The sequence below is a fragment of the Vombatus ursinus genome, unplaced genomic scaffold (genome assembly GCF_900497805.2).
Source record: "Vombatus ursinus unplaced genomic scaffold, bare-nosed wombat genome assembly UNPS02012179.1, whole genome shotgun sequence".
NCBI classification, from domain to species: Eukaryota; Metazoa; Chordata; class Mammalia; order Diprotodontia; family Vombatidae; genus Vombatus; species Vombatus ursinus.
The window spans coordinates 4,948,233-4,968,339 of NW_020951957.1; the positions used below are offsets into that span (position 1 = coordinate 4,948,233).

Consider the following 20,107-nt stretch of genomic DNA (forward strand, 5'->3'; position numbering starts at 1 on the left):
ATATTTCCAGACTCTACTACATAATGACCTTTCAATAATTTGAGAACTGTGATGGATCTATGGTGGTGGAGAAGAGGCAGGGGCATGCCAGAACTCTCCCAAATTCATCTCCACATGATCTTATGATAAGACTTCTAGATGAATTCTGTGGCAACAGAAGGGTGGGGTGAAATGATTTTCCAGCCCAACACAACTTAGAAGTTTGGCAGAAAAGTTCTGTTACATTGGGGTGAGAGTGAAACACAGTTGATGACTGGCAATGCCCTAGAAAGACAGCAGTAGGCTGACAAAACTGAAATATCATCAATGGCTTCCAGAGCTTTCAGTCCACAGATGAAAAGGGATCAAGAGATTACATGATTCCCTTTATTGGAACTGGATGTAGGACTTTGTTACATTGCACACACATGTATCCTAGTCAAAGTCCTGGGTCTCAGTCCCAGGCAAGAAAGAGCACTAGCACATCAAAATGCCACAAGGGAGCAGTAACATTGGTCACACTTCCAGAGTGGAAAAGCATGATTGTGGTCATTCACATACAGAGTTAAGACCAGGAGAGTAGTAAATACACCTGCCTTAGGTCATACCACCTTAGAAGAACTGAAAACATTCAGACCAACAGAACTAGCTTTGAAAATAGCTGCATAAAACACTTGAAGCTTTGGAAAGTACCCCAAGTTTAGCAAAAAGTTAAAATTAAAGAAATAAGCTGGAAAAATAAGAAAACAAACCAAAAGAAAAAGAAACCACAAAAAGTTGTTATTGTGAAAGAGATCCAAATATAAATTTAAAAGAAGACAACAATGTCAGAACTACTGCATCCAAAGACTCTCCAAAAAAATGTGAATTGGTCTCAGGCCCAAAAAGAATTCATGGAACAGTTCAGAGAGGATTGTAAAAGTTAAATAAGAGAGGTAAAGGAATAATAGAGAGAAAGAAATGAGTGATGGAAAAAAATCATGAAAAACCAACAGTTTGATTATGGAGGCACAAAAAACATAGCAAAGAATATAAAATCTTAAAAAAAAACAGAATAGGCCAAATGGTAAAAGAGACACAAAAATCCACTTGAGAAAACATCCTTAAATAGCAGAATTGGCCAAAAGGAGAAAAAGATATATACAAAAAATTCACTGAGGAAAAGAATTCCTTAAAAAGTAGAATCAGGAAGTGGAAGCTAATGACCCCATGAGACATCAAGCAACAATAAAACAAAATCAAAAGGAATGAAAAAATAGAAGAAAATGTTAACTATCTCATTGTAGAAAGAATAGACCTGGAAAATAGATTCATTAGAGATAATTTAAGAATTATTGGACTACATGAAACCATGATCAAGAAAGAGAAACAGATATATAGAGAGAGAACAGTTTCTGTAAAGAGATTATCAAGAAATATTGCTTAGATATCATAGAACCAGAGAGTAAAGCAGAAATTGAAAGAATCCACTCATTACATCCTGAAAGAGATCCAAAAAAAAAAAACCAAACCTTCCAGGAATACTATAGTCAAATTCCAGAGCTTGCATGCCAAGCAAAAAATATGTAAGTAGCAAGAAAGAAACATTTTAAATATCATGGAGACATAATCAGGATCACATGAGATGCAGCTGTTTATACATTAAAAAATTGGAGGTCTTGGAATATGCTATTCTGGAAGGCAAATGAGCCCATACACAGCAACACTGAGTATAATCATTTAGGGAGTAAATGGATATTTAAAGACATAGAGGACTTTCTTTTTTTGCCTCTAATTCACTTTATTTTTTTATTTTTTTAAATTAATTTATTTTGATTTATCAACAATCACTTCCATAAGCTTTTGAGTTTTAAATTTTTCTCTCCTTCCCTCTTCACCTCTCTCCCTAAGAGGGCCCACACTCTGATATAGGTTATGCATATACATTCTTATTAAACATATTTCCACATTAGTGATGTTGTAAGGAAGAACTAGAACCAATAGGAGGAACTACAAGAAAGAGGAAACAAAACACAACAGCAGGAAAAAAATATCAAGTAGTATGCTTCCATCTGTATTCAAACTCCATAGTTCTTTCTTCTTTGTGGATAGCATTTTCCATTATGAGGCCTTTGGAGATGTCATAGATCCTTGTATTGCTGAAAAGGGCTAAGTCTATTAATCTTAGTCATCGGACAACATGGCTGTTTCTGTGTACAACATTCTCCTAGTTCTCACTTCACTCAGCATCAGATTATACAACTGAATTCCAGGTTTTTCTGAAGTCTGCCTGTTTGTCATTTCTTATAGCACAATAGTATCATTCATATACTACAACTTGTTCAGCCATTCTCGAATTGATGGACATCCTCTCAATTTCCAAGTCTTTGCCACCACAGAAAGAGCTGCTATAAATATTTTTGTACATGTGGGTCCTTTTCTCATTAGTATGATGTATTTGGGATATAGCCTTAGAAATGCTATTGCTGGGTCAAAGGGTATGCACATTTTTATAGCCCTTTGAGCATAGTTCCAAATTGCTCTCCTGAATAGTTGGATTATTTCACAACTCAACCAACAGTGCATTAGTGTTCCAATTTTCCCACATCTTCTCCAACATTTATCATTTTCCTGTTTTATCATGTTGGCCAATCTTATAGGTGTGATGTGGTACCTCAGAGTTGTTTTGATTTGCATTTCTCTAATCAATGTGATTTAGAGCATTTTTTATATGACTATAGATGGCTTTAATTTATTCCTCTGAGAACTGCCTGTTCATATACTTTGACCATTTATCAATTGGGGAATGACTTGTACTCTTATGAATTTGACTTAATTCTCTATATATTTTAGAAATGAGGTGCTTATCAGAGAGACTAGTTGTAAAAATTCTTTCTCAATTTTCTACCTTCTTTCTAATCTTTGTTGCATTGGCTTTATTTGTGCAAAAACTTTTCAATATAATGTAATCAAAGTTATCCATTTTGTATTTTGTAGTGTTCTCTATCTCCTGTTCGGTCATGAATTTTTCTGTTCTCCATAAATCTGATAGGTAAACTATTCCTTGCTCTACCAGTTTGTTTACAGTATTCATCTTTATAACTAAATTATGAACCCATTTTGACTTTATTTTGATATATGGTGTGAGATTTTGGTCTAATCCTAGTTTCTGCCATACTCTTTTCCAGTTTTCCCATCAGTTTTTGTCAAAGAGTGAGTTCTTATACTAGAAGCTAGGGTCTTTGGGTTTATCAAATAATAGGTTACTGTAATCATTGACTACTGTGTCTTACATATTTAACCTATTCCACTGATCTACCACTCTATTTCTTAGCCAGTACCAAGCACTTTTGATGATTGCTACTTTATAATACAATTTAAGATCTGGAAAGACTAGGCCACCTTCCCCTGCATTTCTTTTCATTAGTTTCCTTGATATTCTGGACCTTCTGTTATTCAAAATGAATCTTGTTATTATTTTTTCTAACTCTATAAAATAATTTTTGGTTCTTTGATTGTTATGACACTGAATAAGTAAATTAGCTTAGGTAGAATGGTCATTTTTATTATATTAGCTCGGCCTGCCCATGAGCAACTGATACTTTTTCCAGTTATTCAGATATGACTTTATTTGTGTGAAAAGTGTTTTGTAATTGTGTTCATATAGTTTCTGGGTTTATTTCAGTCAGTAGACTCCTAAATATTCTATGATGTCTACAGTAACTTTAAATGGAATTTTTCTTTCTATCTCTTGCTGTTGGGCTTTGTTGGTAATATGTAGAAATGCCAATGATTTATGTGGGTTTATTTTATAGCCTGCAATTTCGCCATAGCTGTTTATTATTTCAAGCAGTTTTTTACTTGATTCTCCAGTATTCGATAATATATCATCATATCATCTGCAAAGAGTAATAGCTTTGTTTCTTCTTTGCCTATTCTAATATCTTCAATTTCTTTTTCTTCTCTTACTGCTAATGCTAATGTTTCAATATGATATTGAACAACAGTGGTGATAATGGACATTCTTGTTTCCCTCCCAATCTTATTGGAAATGCTTCTAGCTTGGAGGGGTGCTTACCTTAGTTTTGCTGAGGCACTAGGAGACCCAGTTGCTGTAGAATGCTGAGGTACCTGGTGGTTTTCTAAGCTGGTTTCCACCAGTTCCCCGACCCCACTGAGGTACTTGGGGGTCCAGGTTTTGGTGTTTGCCTTTTTTCCATCTAGGTTTCAGTATCTCCTCTTGGGATGCTGAGGTAAGGCTTTCCACTAGCTTGCTGGGATGCCTCCTGTTCTGTACTGTTCCCTTTCCCCCAAGGAAAGAGGAATCTTTTGCATTAATCCCTCAAGCTACCTGGGCTACTGGACTGCTGCACCCCATTTTCCTTCTGGTTAAGCTGTTCCATGGTTTTTCCTAGGGTGATATTTTCTGGGCTTTCAGAGGTTAATAAGGGAAGGTAAGAGTGAATTACTTCTTATTGGCCATCTTGGCTCCCTGAAATAGATGACTTTCAAGCATCCCTGATGAGAAAGCCAGAGCTAAATAGAAACTTTGACTTTCAAATAGAAGATCCAAGAAAAACATAAAGGGTAAATAAGAAAGAGAAATCATAAGGGATTCAATAAGTTTAAAATGTTTACATTCCTACATGGGAAGGTATATATATATATATGTGTGTGTGTGTGTGTGTGTGTGTGTATGTATGTATGTATGTATGTATTTTATATACATATATACATACACACATATCTGTATGTAAACTTATCATTATTAAGGCAGTAAGAAGGAATATACATAGACACAGTACAAGATTATAAGTTGACTATGGTGAGACTATGTCTAAAACTAAAATTAAAGGGAAATAGAATGGGGTAAATTATCTCACATAATAGAGGCACAATAGAAATTTTACAGTGGAAGGAAAGATGGAGAAGTAAGGTGAGGGCATTGCAACCTTACTTTCATCAGTAGTGATCCAAAGAGTGAATAACATACACACGCAGTTGGGTATATAAATTTATCTTATCCTATAGGAAAGTAGAGGGAAGGGTATAAGAGAAGTGTCAGGGCCAAAATCACAGAGAGAAACCAAGAAGTTGTCTGAGCTCTCCCCAGATTTCCTCAGAAACAACATAAAATCAAGCATCTAAATGGATTATGTAGTGACAGAACTTACAAAAAGACAGAGTAAAACAAACAAAAAAAATCCAGCTTAAGACAATTTAGAAGGACTTCAGGAAAGGTCTGTCTCACTTGGTTAAATAGGGAGTACAGTCCAGCATAGCTGGTGTCTGGGCAATCCAGCAAGAGGCTCTTAGCCACAGTACAGATCAGCAACCAAGGACCCTGGGTCCTGGCTTAGCAGGCCACCTCTTAGCAGTCATCCAGCACCAGCACAGAAGAGAAGTTGCAGTCCCCAGAAACCAGGTAACAATGGTCTCAACTAGGTTCTTTAAATATTTGGTAGAATTCATTTGTAAAACTATCGGGCTCTGGAGATTTATTCTTTGTCATTTATTTAGTCATTTATGACTTGTTCAATTTATTTTTCTGAAATGGGTTTATTTAAGTATTTTATTTCCTTTTCTGTTAGTCTGGACAAATTTATTTTTGAAAATACTCATTTATTTCACTGAGATAGTAAAATTTATTGGCATACAGTTGGGTAAAATAGCTCCTAATTATTGATTTAATTTTCTCTTCCTTAGTGGTGAATTCTCCCTTTCCATTTTTGATATTAACTTGTTTTTTTAATCTAATTAACCAAAAGTGTATCTATTTTATTGTTTTTTTTAATAAAATCAGCTCTTAGTTTTGTTTTTTTTAGTTCAGTACTTTTCTTAACTTTCAGTTTTATTAATCTCTACTTTGATTTTCAAAATATCTATTTTAATATTTAATGGAGGATTTTTAATTTGTTCTTTTTCTAGCTTTTTTAGTTGCATGCCTAATTCATTGATCACCTCTTTCTCTGTTTTATTCATGTAAACATTTAGATATTTAAAATTTCTCCTAGGAAGTATGCCCAAAAGGCTCTAAAAATATGCATACTCTTTGACCCAGCAATAGCACTTCTAGTGCTATTCTATCCCAAAGAGATCATACAAATGGGAGAAGGGCCCACATGTACAAAAATATTTATAGCAGCTCTTTCTATGGTGGCAAATAATTGGGAATAGAGGGAATGCCCATCAATTGGGGAATGACTGAACAAGTTGTGGTATATGAATGCAATGGGAAACTATTATGCTATAAGAAATGATGAGCAAGCAGACTCCAGAAAAACCTGCAAAGACTTGTATGGACTGATGCTAAGTGAAATGAACAGAACCAGGAGAACATTGTGCACAATAATAGTAACATTGTGCAAAGACTAACTTTGATAGACTTAGCTCTTCTCAGCAATGCAAGGATCTAAGACCTGTCCAAAAATCTCATGATGGAAAATGCTATCCACATCCAGAGAAAGAACAGTGGAGTTTGAATGCAGATTGAATCATACTAGTTGCTCTTTTTTTCCCCTTCTGTTTTGTTTTGTCTCTTCTTTCTTTCCTATTGGTTCTAATTCTTCTTTATGACATGACTAATATGAAAATATGTTTAATAGGAATGTATATGTAGAGCTGAGATTAGATTGCATGCTGTCTTGGAGAAGAAGGAAGGGAGGGAGGGGGGAAAAATTCAAAACTCAAAACCTTGTGGAAGTGAATGTTGAAAAATAAAAATAAATTAATTAAAAAAAATTCTCCCAAGAACTATTTTGGCTATATTCCATAAGTTTTGGTATGTTGTCTCATTGTTGTCTTTCTCTTGGAGAAAGTTACTGATTGTTTCTATAATTTTTTGTTTGATCCCCTCATTCTTTATGATTAGGTTACTTAGTTTCTAATTAATTTTTAGTCTATCTTTCTATGGACTTTTATTTTACATAACTTTTATTGCTTCATGATCTGAAAAGGATGCACTTAAAATTCTGTCTTTCTGCTTTCGATTATAAGGTTTTTATGCCCTAATAAAAGGTCATTTTTTGTGTAGATGCCACGTACCCCTGAGAAAAAAGTTATATGTCTTTCTATTCTCATTCAGTTTTCTCCAGAAGTTTATCATATCTAACCTTAAGAAAAAACTATATTCATCTCCTTAACTTCTTACTTGTTTATTTTATGGTTAGATTTATCTGGATCTGAGAGGGGGAGGTTGAAGTCTGAATACAGATAGAAGTATACTTTTTTTTTTACTTTATTTTTCTTGAGGGTTTTATTTATTTTTTTTTGTCTATGTTGTCTTTCACAACATGATTATTAGAGATATGTTTTGCTTCACTACACATATATAACCTACATTGATTTGTTTTCTCAATGAGGGGGAGTGGGGAGGAAGGAAGGGAGAGAATTTGAAAGTTTTGAAAAAGAATGTTAAAAATAGTTTTTTACATGTAACTGGGGGACAAATAAAACACTAAATAAAGAAATTGTGATATTAAAAAAAAAAGTTAGAATTAAACAAGTAGGAGACTGTGCGACAGCCATTGGAGGGCCTCAGAGGAGGTGGCACAGCGGGGCCCGCCCACCATGAGGCCCCAGCGGGCGCTGTGTCCCGCAAAGTCTTTATCCAGCAGTACTACAGCAGTGGCACCCGGTACCAGTTCCAGACCAACTTCCCCGCTGAGTGGAGAACCAGGTCAGAGGCAGATCAGCACTCTGCACCTACGTTTTCTCGTTTTGAAAATGAGGATCAAACCGCTTTGTGAAGATGTTTTGTGGATTAACCAGTGTTTGGGAAATGCCGAATAAATATTGAGATTGACCAGCAGCAGTCTGAAGAAACAGCTCGTATTCTAAATAACCTTTATGCAGAAGCAGAAAAACTTGGGGGCCAACCTTACCTTGAAGGTTCTTTAACCTGTTTGACAGCATATACTATCTTTTTGTGCATGGAAACACACTGTGAAAAGGTTCTGAAGAAAATCACCAAACATATTCAGGAACAGAATAAGAAGATTTACGCTCCACGGGGCTTCCTTCTGACAGACCCTATTGAGAGAGGACTTCGTGTTATTGAAATTACCATTTATGAAGACAGAGGCATGAGCAGTGGAAGATAAACCATGGAGACCAAGAGTCCATCTCAGAATGGGACTCTTTTCTGTCCACCGGCCAACTGAAGAGTGTCCCCTACCTCCTCTCCAAGCATCATTCCTTTGTATCTGCTTCCAGAGTCATGGTGCCATTCTATTTCAAGGACTAACTTTCTAAAATTCCATTCCTGGGGTGACATCTAGTCACTCAGCATCCACTTTGTGTCTTTTAACAGCGTAGGACTCTGTAATCTTTGTAGTTATTTCTGAGAAAATATAATGAAACATTTCACTTTGTTAATTCAAACAATTTAATAAAATGAGCTGTGTAAATCAACCAAAATCCATTTCTTATCTGCCATCAGGACTACCAGGACTATTGGTTCTGTTCAGTATTTATGCTGTCCTCTCTACCAGGTGTTTTTTTTTTGTTTTGTTTTGTTTTGTTTTGTTTTGTTTTGTTTTGTTTTGTTTTGTTTCTTAACTTCAGCAAGTCATATCCAGGTTTGGTTTCATTTCCCCGGAATTGAAGAATGTTTTTTTTTTCTTCCGGATATGGTTTTTGTTGACGGGTGAACTATGCCTGTCGCCTGCTGACACATCTCCTAGACCTCAAGGAACTCACAGGATTGCCAGAAGATCTGTTTCTACTGTTAGTTTCTCGTACTGAAGCTCATTGGAAAGATAATGTGTAATACTATTTGTTTTCAATGTAGCACTTACTACTAAGTGAACCAGAATTTCATGTGATTTTCAGTTACCTTAATTCTCTTTGGAGAATTTTATCATTACTGCATTGCCATGAATGTTGGGAGGATGTAGTATGTGTTGCTTGTTTTATTAAAACTATGTAAGCACAATAAAGTGGATGCTAAAACATCAGACCTATAGACATCCTTGCTCTGTCCCTTAATGTGTAATAAGCAAGTATAATGAACATTTTACTTATGGCTTTATTATAAATATAACTTATGGGGAAAATAATTTGGTAGGAATAATACTGTATATACTCATTTTTTTTAACTATTTCCACTGGCAAGACTTATGAATCATAAACTTTTCTTGAATTCAGTATTCAGGATGCACATAAATCTTGTAATTAGTTCAGATAAAATAACATGAATGCTTCCTGAGTAAAACTCCCCAAAATATAATTTAATATTTGTTTCTCTTCTACCTACATTCTTCATGACAGTATTTTCCAAGACCTTGAAATTAAGTTAATCATTATGGTTTGAGAGCATTGTTCTTTGGAAAGAGCTAAGGAATTTACTAGAAAAGAATGAAAGAATTAAAGTTCTACTCCCAGTGATATTGTAGGAGCTAATATTAGATCTGATCTTACAGATTTAATTTCTGTTATGGATTTGTTAGTCATTCATCTAAATCCCAGAGGCTTGTTTAATATTTTAATTGTATAAAACCCGTTTTGTTTTTCTATAGCCTATAACAGTATGTCTGTCTGCCTTTCACACCCATTACAATAACTTTGCCCAAATATTAATGCATTAGTAAAACTTTTCTTATGTAAAAAAAAGAATTAAGTAAGTAGAAGCTAATGACTCTATGAGACATCAAGAATCAATCAAACATATTCAAAAGAATGGAACATATTGAAGACAATGTAAAACACGTCATGGGAAAATAACTGGCCTGGGAAATATATCACAGAGAGATAATATCAAAATCATTGTACTACCTGATAACCATATTCAAAATGAGGATCTGGACAGCATCTTTCAAGAAATTATCAAGGAAAACTGCCCAAATGTCCTGTAACCAAAGGGTAAAATAGGCATTGAAATGATACACTGATCACCTCAGGAAAGAGATCACAAAATAAAATCCCCAATGAATATTATAGGCAAATTTCAGAACTGTCAGGTCAAGGGAAAACATGCTACAAGTGTCCAGAAAGAAACAATTCAAATATTGGAGAATCATAATCAGGATCCCACAGGACTTGACAGCTGTAACACTACAGGATTGAAGTCTTGGAACATGATATTCCAGAGGGCAAAGAAAGTAGGAACACAATCAAGAATTTCTTAGCTGGCAAAATTCAGCATAATACATAAAGAGGAAAACATTCACCAATGAAATAGAAGGATTTAAAGCTTTTATATGAAGACCAGGATGAAACCAAAACTTTGACTTCCAGTATCAAGACCCAGGAGAAGCATATATAGGTAAAAAAGGAAAAGAAAACATAAGGGATTAAATAGAGCTAAGCTGTTCACATCCCTACATAGGAAAATACTTGCAACTCTTTAAAATTGTTTCACTAACAGTATAGATATAATAGATATACAGAGAGGTCATGGGTATGAGGTGAATTTGTGGGGGGAAAAAGCATAAAAATGGATGAGAAAGAGGAGTACAATGGGTGCAAAAGGAAGGGAGAGTTAGAATTGGGTAAATTATCTCACATGAAGATGCTTGAAAGACATATTACAGTGGAGGGGAAGATGAGAGGGTGAGCGAGGAACATTGCTTGAACCTTATTCTTATCAATCTTGGCTCAAAGAGGGAACCATATACATAATCAATTGAAAATTGAAATCTGTCTTACCCAACAGGGAAGTTGGAGATGGGGGAGATCAAATAAAGGGCAAGTTGGAACTATCAGAAGGGAGGGCAGATCAGCGGAGGTGGTAGACAGAAGCAAAGCACTGGTGATGAGGGAAAGGGTGAAAGGAGAGAGAGGACAAATTGGGGGAAGAATAGGATGGTGGAAAGTACACAAGTAGTAATCATAATTAAGTGTGAATGGGATGAACTCTCCCATAAAACAGAAGAGGATAGCAGAGTGGATTGGAAACCTGAATTCTATAGTATGTTGTTTACAGAAAACACACTTGAAGCAGAGACAGACACATAGAGTAAATATAAGGGACTGGAGCAAAATCTATTATGCTTCAACTGAAGTAAAAAAAAAAAGCAGGGGTAACAATCCTGATCTTAGAAAAAAGTAAAAGCAAAAGTAGATCTTATTAAAAGAGATAAGGAAGGAAACTATATCTTGCTGATTGTAATATAGACAAGGAAGCAATCAAATTAGAAGAGCATGGAATAGTCTACCTGTCAGATCAATAATAGGGGAAGGGTTCATGACCAAACAAGAGATAGAGTGCATTATGAAATGTAGAATAGATAATTTGGATTATATTAAATTAAAAAGCTTTTGTAAAAAAATGCAACTATAATTAGAATGAAAGGAGAAGGTTGTGAAACAATCTTTACACCAAATATCTCTAATAAAGGCCTCATTTCTCAAATATGTAGAGAGCTGAGTTAAATGTATGAGAATACAAGTCATTCCCCAACTGATAAATGACCAAAGGATATGAAGAGGTAGTTTTAAGATGAAGAAATCAAAGATATCCATAGGTACATGAAGAAGTGCTCTAAATCACTTTTGATTAGAGAAATATAAATTAAAACAACTCTGAGGTACCCACCTCATATTCATCAGATTGGCTAATATGATAAAAAAAGTAAAATCATAAATGATGCAGAGGATGTTAAAAATTTGGGACATTAGTGTACTATTGGTGGAGTTGTGAACTAATCCAATCATTCTGGAGAGCAATTTGGAACTATGCTCCAAGGGCAACCAAACTCTGCTTACCCTTTGATCCAGAAATACTACTACTAGGTCTGTGTCTCAAAGAGATAAAAAATGGAAAGGAACTTACCTGTGTAAAAATATTTATAACAGGCCTATTCATGTTTGCAAAATATTGGAAATTGAAGGGATGCCCATCAATTGAGGAATGGCTGAACAAGCTGTGGTATATAAATATAATGGAATACTATTGTGCAATAAAAAATATAATAAACGGGCTGATTTCAGAAAAACCTGTAAAGACATCTATGAACTGATGCAAAATGAAATGATCAGAACAAGAAAACATTGTACACAATATCAGCAACATTGTGTGATGATCAATTATGAATGACTCAGTTCTTCTCAGCAACACAATGATCCAAGACAAGGACAAAAGACTCATGAAGAAAAATGCTATCCATATCCAGATAAAGAACTGATGGACTCTGAATCCAGTTTGAAGTATATTTTTCACTTACTTTATTCTTTCATGTTTTTTTTCTTTTGATCTGTTTCTTCTTCCACAACTGTGATGAGTATGGAAATATTTTACAATATAACACATATATAAACTATCAAACTGCCTACCCTTTTCAGAATAGAGGAGGGGAGAGAGGGAGGGAAAAAGATTCAATATCCAAAGTTTTGTAAAAATGAATGCTAAAATTTTTCTTGATATGTAATTGGAGAAAAAATAAAATACTATTTAAAACATAGGAAACAAATATAAATAAATAGAAAAGAAAAATATTCAGAAAAAGAAAAGCCTAGAAAGACTTAGATGAACTGATGCAAAGTGAAGTTAGCAGAACCAGGAGAAAAGTGTACAAAGAAATAGCAATATTGTAAGATGATCAACTATGAATGATTTAGCTATTCTGAGCAATACAATGATCTAAGACAATTCCAAAGGACTTACTATGAAAAATGCTATCCACCTTCAGAGAAAGAACTCATTCCAAAAAAAGACAAAAGATTAAAAAAAACTTTTTAAAAATATTTATTTTTCTTGTGTTTTTTTAATCTGTTTTCTTTTTCAACATAACCATTATAGAAATATGTTTTATATGACTCCATACATATAACCTATATCAAATTACTTACCTTCTCAATGAGGAGGGAGTGGAGTGAGGTAAGAAGACAGAAAATTTAGAACTGATTTTTCAATAAAATGAATATTAATTTTTTATATATAATTGGGAAAAATAAAATATTTTAAAAAAAACTTGAGCACTTCTATCACGACTCTTACTCTGACCCCAATCTTCTCTTCTCTAGACTTCAGTAAAAACAAAAAGAAAAAAGAAAAATAATCCTTTCCCATAAGGAGCTTACATTCTAATGGGTAGACAACATAGGAAAAAAAAAACTTGAAAAACAATGAGGAGGGCCTAACATTGGAGAAGTATAGTGAAGAAAGAACCCCAGAGAGCCATGAGAGGAACCTGGTTATAAGTTAAAAAAAAAAGTGAGCATGATAGGCATATAACCTTCCTTAAAATCAAGATACTGGGAAGAATTGATTAATCAGTGGAAATGACCATTGGCCCATTGGCACAACTAACTGTGCCAGTACTCCCAACAGGGAACTAATCACCAATTATTCCTCCTTCTTGGAATACTGTATAATCACTCAGGTGACAGATTTTTTGACTCTGCTATATCACTCTTGAGAGGACTAGTTGGATTTTCCTCCACAGAACATTCAGTTCTCTCTTCATTAGAGAATAACCTTAAATCCGTTTTCAAGCATGAATTTTACCAGGGCTTTTTTCCTTCTCTTTCTCTGATTTGTAACACACTTCATTCTCTACCCTCCTGGTGAGGGTTAAATCTCCCTCCCCCTTCTTTATCCTAAGAATTTTTTCCAAATTTTATCAATTCAATTCAAAGTTTATTTCTTAAAAACTTACTTCCATATTCTAGGTACTATGTTAGGCCTAGAGATAAAAAAAAATAAAGCTATTGCTACCCTCAAGGATCTAACATTCCATCTGTGGAAACAATCTGTACAAAGAAAATTAAAGACAAAGTAAACCCAGAGAAATTTCCAGAGGAAGCACACTAGCAGCTAAGGGGTGGGGAAGGGGATAGAGAAGATTAAAATATATTTTCTGTGGGAAGTGACAATTGTAGAATTTAATTTTACCTTACTTAAATACTCTGAACTGATTTCAGTAATCAGTTTTATATAGCTATATTTTCCATATCCACAGAAGATGCATAACATAGTGTATAGTATGCTAGACTTTAAATCAGGAAAAAAAACTGGATTCAAATCTTACCTCTGGCATTTATAATTTGTATGACCATGAACAAGTCACTTGAACACTATATGCTTTAAGCAACACATTAGAATTTAACTATGTAGGATCTTCCTAAACTGACAAAATAATGAATTTGCATATACCAACATATATTTTCCATTTTAATACGAGGAAATATGCATATATCAGGGCATAAAACTCTCAAATGATTATGCTGTAATAATTTTATGTGAATGTTTCTATAAAGTAGAGCTCCAACAAATAAATTTGTTTGATTTATATTTTGGTTATTCCAAATAATAGATCCCTTATTATACCAGGAGCTGTGTTGCTATTTGGGAAAATTTTTCATTGTCATGATAAAAAATTGGGAAGCTGCCTACAGTCCTTACCTTTGTGTCACTGACAAATTATTTCTGTAAGCACAACCAAATTATCAGATACAGCATCATTAGAAACACCACATTTAAATGACATCTGATGGCACTTGTATTTCATTTCTGGTTTCTGTTCATTCACTAATACTAAATGGCTACTATATAGAAAGATGAACAAGATAGTTTAATTAGGAAGAAAATTTTGTTGTATTTTCTATCCAGATATATTTTTGAATAGATAATCATATATACTCTACTTCATTATCCATTATCTTTACTGATAGATATCTTTTAAGTATGGCATTAGTATGATTAATATCTAGACAGGGTTTTTCCACAGAATTTTTTTCCTATTATTTACACTTAATAAAGATAATTAGAATGACCCTTCTATTAAAAAAGGATAAAGGAATATGGAATAAATAAAGGGATATAAATGTACTTTATGAACGAGGCATTTTTTCTCTTTTAATACTTTGTTCCTTTTCCTATATATTTTCTCTTGTTCTTTTTAAGAATTATAACTCAAAACTAGTTGCAGGTGGCTTGCTATCTTTTTCAGAAAAAATAATAATAATAAGCATTGGTAGCCAGGTGTGAAGCTAATGATTCTAATAACATCTTTTTTGAATTTGTTTTTATATTTTAGGAATTTTTTTTTAATGAAATTGAAAAGTCTTAAAGTCTCTTACACCAGTTCCTTTTCCACTTCATTGGTTGTGTTTGTTGATAATTTTTTAAGTTTTCAATGAAAAAGGTTCAATTCAAAAAAAATTGGGAAAATATGAGTACAAAAGGTTAAAAAGATATTAATGCCAAAGTTATTGACTCTAAGGTGCATTGCTTCAAAGAGTCTGTACAAATATGTAGATATTCCCTTCAATAATGTAGATTAAAACCCATTTGAGAATATGCATCCTGTGAATCTTTTGTGTCCTCCCCCAAATCAACTATCATACAAATGTCTTTCCTTTCTTTCTCCTGGTACTATTTGGACATGAGAGGATCAACCTGGATAACTAAAAGTCCTTACTCTTGCTATGTGAACAAGTCAGCTATTCATTTCATCCTATCTCATCTCCTATCTTTTCAAAAATTTCTTTCTTTTTTCTTTTTCTTCTGGTTATACATTTCTCTAATGACATGCTTTACCCAGATTCTCTTCTATAATTCTGTATTTATGAGATAACCAGCTGACTCCTACCGTGAGTTTCTTTATTGTCTTTTGGGTGGGCTTCAACTTTGATTCTTGCTAGAATGTCTGTTACGTGCTTATAATCTATCATTTAGAATGCCTTTAAAATAATATAGAATGTACTTGAAGGTAAGGATCTTTAGTCAAGCTATGTAAGCCAGAAAATTTCCTTAGCTCTTTCCCTATGATATATGTGGAATTTTGGGGTCAACTCTAACAGGGGTATTGAGAGCATGAGGAATCACTGTTGTTATGTCAGATGTTAAAAAATACACTACCTCTGTTATACCATTGTTGTGAATTGCTTCCAGAAAGAACTTCTTCTGTTATTCTAGTACTCTAAATGTTCATAATCTTATTGATGTTGCTTTCATAAATTACTTTACATACATGATCTCATCTGAGCCTGACACAAACCCTGTGCATCAGGTACTATAGGTATTATTATTCCCATTTTACAGATGAGGATGCTAAGATTCAGAGGTGTTTATCAATGTTCCCATGTTTACATAGTGTTAGATGAAAAATTTGAAGACCTTCCTCACTCTAGAACAAATATTCTAATCACAACACTACACCTCTCCTAATGAAGTAATTTATAAATGCTAGCTATATACACAACCTGAATTTAATAATAAATTAAGTATTTAGTATGTTAATGGTCTTGTTTTTGTTAGTTTGCATTTTAATCTGTGAAAGATATAAATAACTCATAACAGATCATTAAATTAGTAATTAATTTTACCCAAAAATTTTTGAGCCATGACAAAAAGGTTTTTCTACCTCTATTACCTAATTATTATATAGGGGAAAACAATCACTTTTTTTATTGCACAAAATCTTCGTTTACATGAAATTTTTATCTAAAACTTTTATTTGAGCTTAGAAGGCTTTTTCATATTTAAGACATCAATTTAATATTCCAGAATAATTCCTTATTTTGCCAAATTTGTAAGGCATAAAATAAAGTCCTTTAATTCAACTCAGTTTATTTTTAAAGCAACCTCTAAATGTCAGACACTATGCCAGGCCCTGGTAATAAAAAGTCCAAAATAAAACAGCTCCTGCCTTTAAGAAGATTAAATTCTTAATTTTTTTCAATAAACCAAAAACATTTTCTACAACCTCCCTCCCCCTTTAGGAAATACAGAGAGAGAGAGAGAGACAGAGACAGAGAGACAGAGAGACAGAGAGACAGAGAGACAGAGAGACAGAGAGACAGAGAGACAGAGACAGAGAGACACAGAGAGAGAGAGAGAGGAAGAAAGGGAGGGAAGAAAAGAAAAAGGAAAGAAGGAAGGAAGGAAGGAAGGAAGGAAGGAAGGAAGGAAGGAAGGAAGGAAGGAAGGAAGGAAGGAAGGAAGGAAGAAAAAAACATTATTATAAGGTTCTTGTCTTCCTTAACCTCACTGCCTTCCCTCTGAAATCATGCCCCCTCTCCATTATTCTGTAAACATCTTGTTTGTACATAGATGTTTACAATATTGTCTCATCATTACACTATGAGAGTCTTCAGAGCAGGGACTTTTATTTATTTGTTTGTTTATTCCTTCATTCATTTATTTGCCTAGCATATTGTAAGCACTTAAATACTAGTTGCCTAGTAGACTGAACTCTCATTTTGTACACTTAAGATTTCTATTTTTATTTTTAAATATAATGCATAGGCAAATGCAGATGAGGCAGTGACCACTTCACATTTTAGAGAATTATAATGAGAGGCAAAAAGTCTGTTATATTTACCACCATGAAGTTATATAGGTCAAGAAAAATTATCTTTAGGAAGACACATTTAACAAAACAATTTATTTCTTGTTTTTTTCTTTTTAACTTTTCGAAGTTCTCAGAAATCTTCTCAAATATTCACGTGTTTCATGTTGATTTATGTAATCCATTCAATCCCACATCCCTGCATTTGCCCTTTGCATTTTTAGTCTACCAGGGGAGTTAAAGGATGATTATGGAAACATCTGAATCCTTGACTACTGCAGGTCCCTGCTGGCAAACTTCATTAATCTTTAAGATATTCACCCCCCCACCACCACTTGACCTAAGGATAATGAGGCAGCCAGGACTGTATCGTGCCATTCAAATCAGCAAGTTTATTAAGGGCCTACTGTGTGCAAAACACTACATTAAGCAACAGTCAATGATGGAGTTGTAATCTTGTACTAGGCTTTTTCCTTTCTTCTTAGTGGTTAGTTAAACATTGTTTCACATGAAGTTGCTGCATGAGAAAAGAAAAGAGCAATAATAAGAGATCTGAAGGTGGTATTTGCATGTATGATTTATTTTCCTTTCTTTTTAGTTGGAAGTTTAATTGTGTCTTGTCTGGCAGTTGCTACAGACCCAAATAACTCATTGCCTGAATCTTCCCACAGAGTAAAAGAGAGACTGGTAAGTGTGACAACTCAGGACTCCTTCCTAAAGGGGATGGCAAAGAGAGGGATAAAGGGGACAGAGTATAGAGGACACAAAGCAGAGAGATTCACAAGTACTGGCTGAAACAAGAAAATGTGCCTCTCTTTGACCTGTTATCTGCTCTTAGAAGATCAAAGCTATCTCAGTTAAGAGAAACCTCTCCTAGGAGTTCATAAATCTTAGACATCTATAGAAGAGGACCTAGCCATCATTTTAGCCCAATCATCCCATTTTACATCAGGGAAACTGAAAGGTTTGGGAATTTGCCTGAGGTAAAAAAGCTAGTAAATGGCAGAACTGCCACTTAAATTTTACTCTCTTGGCTAAAATTTAAATGAAAATGTTATTAAGCATCAACTGTGTGAAAGGCATTATGCAACAGTAGAGCTGAAGGAGACATGGGGTTTACAACAAAATAGGATCATGGCCTGCATAGAATCATTTGGGGAAAAAAAAGGGATGAAATGAAATGATAAGTGTTAAATGGGCTTCAGAGAACAAGGCATATTGATACACTCTTGGTGGACTTGTGAATAAGGAAAAAATTGTTAATGTACAAAAAATAGATAGCAACTCTTTTTTGTGGTTGCAAAAAATAACTAAAAAACCCTGAAAACAAAGGATACCCATCAACTGACAAATGGCCGAACAACTTGAGGCACATCAATATGATGGAATATTATGGGGATGCAAGTCATGAACAAGTCATTGCTTTAGGCAATTCTCTAAAATAGTGTTTAAGTTGAAGAGAAGAGGCCAACCTTTGTTGGCAGGAAGGTAGGCAAGAAGAGAAAGAAGAAGAAAAGAAGGAAATTGGAAAAGAAGGGGGCAATTTCAGTAATACCCATCACACATCACCTGTGACAGTTTATTGGGTATTCCATACCCCTTCCATACCCGTGCCATACTCTGGGAAGAAGACAGAGCTGTCTTTTCTCAGCTGTCCTCCAGGTCAAAGATTCTAGGTCTCCCTGAATCTGATCCTGCTCCTTAAAAAGTATTATAGGAAAGTCAAGTAGCTATTCTTTTTCTTTAAAACCTTGGTATTTATGGCTATACTATACTCGAGAGATGAGGAAAATCCTTTATTAATCAGGCCCTTCCTTGAAATTTTGAGACTTTGAGACTTGCCTATAACAGAGATGTCAAACACATATGGCTTACTTTTCACATCGGGGCCAGAAACATTCCTGAGTGCTGCATTATCCAGATTAAATATATATTTGGGAAATATTTAAATAAATATTTATTATTATTATATTATAATATACTTGGAAGATATTTAAATAACTAAAAATAACATAGAACAAAAATAATGTTATTATGTGGATTTCTAAGTCAATATAAGGCTCACAGGCATCTTTTTGTCTGGCTTAGTGAACCCTTTTTTTTCTTTTTGAGTTTGACATCATTGGCCTAGATTACTTTCTGTGCTTCAATTTCCTCATCTTTAAATGGGCATAATAATAATTGGCATTCCCAGCATTTGAAGTTTTTTTTCCCCAAGACATTTAAATATATTATATCATTTGAAATCCATGGGGTGAGGTGGTGATATGCTGCAATCTGCATGATTGTAAGAAGTGCCAACATTAGTGAGATCACAAATCCATGGAACAAATGGTCAAAAGACCACTGTTATAATTTTTATGTTACCCAGAAAGGCCAAAATGGCTCAGGTAATAATAGCTGGGGGGAAGTTTTCCTTTCTATTCCTTTCATCTTCTAATTTTCCCCATTAATTAAATTGTGCAGTAACTTATCTAGTTTCAACCTTAGACTATTTGGGAAGCAGAAAGTGCCGAAGTGGATGAGGTTGTGTCATTATGAGGAGAGAGTTGAGAGGGTTAGGGAGGAAACAGTGCTGGAACAAATTGTGGATACTTGGAGAAAGCTTGGAATGGTCACTTAGAGGCAATTAGAACAATTTCGAAGGAAGGTGCATGGAAGAGTGCAAGAAAAGCTAAGACACTGAACACAGACTTAACAACCTTGTGTACACAGTTCAGGACCAGCCTACACTGAAAGATCCTACCTGAAAACACCTACTTTGTAGTTTCTGTTGTCGTACCCTTAAATTTAGCCATACAACTGAAAATTCATACCCATAGCCACTTAAAACTAATGTAATGTCCCCTTTTAATTAAATCACTGATCTAAAACCAGTACATGGATAATTTCTCCATTTCTGAAAATATTTGCAC

The 20,107-nt window shown here is 34.3% G+C and overlaps 1 pseudogene; it reads left to right on the plus strand.

The window, feature by feature from the left end:
* The first annotated feature begins 7,527 nt into the window (after positions 1-7,527).
* LOC114039670 lies at positions 7,528-8,056 on the plus strand (annotated as a pseudogene).
* Positions 8,057-20,107: the final 12,051 nt, after the last annotated feature.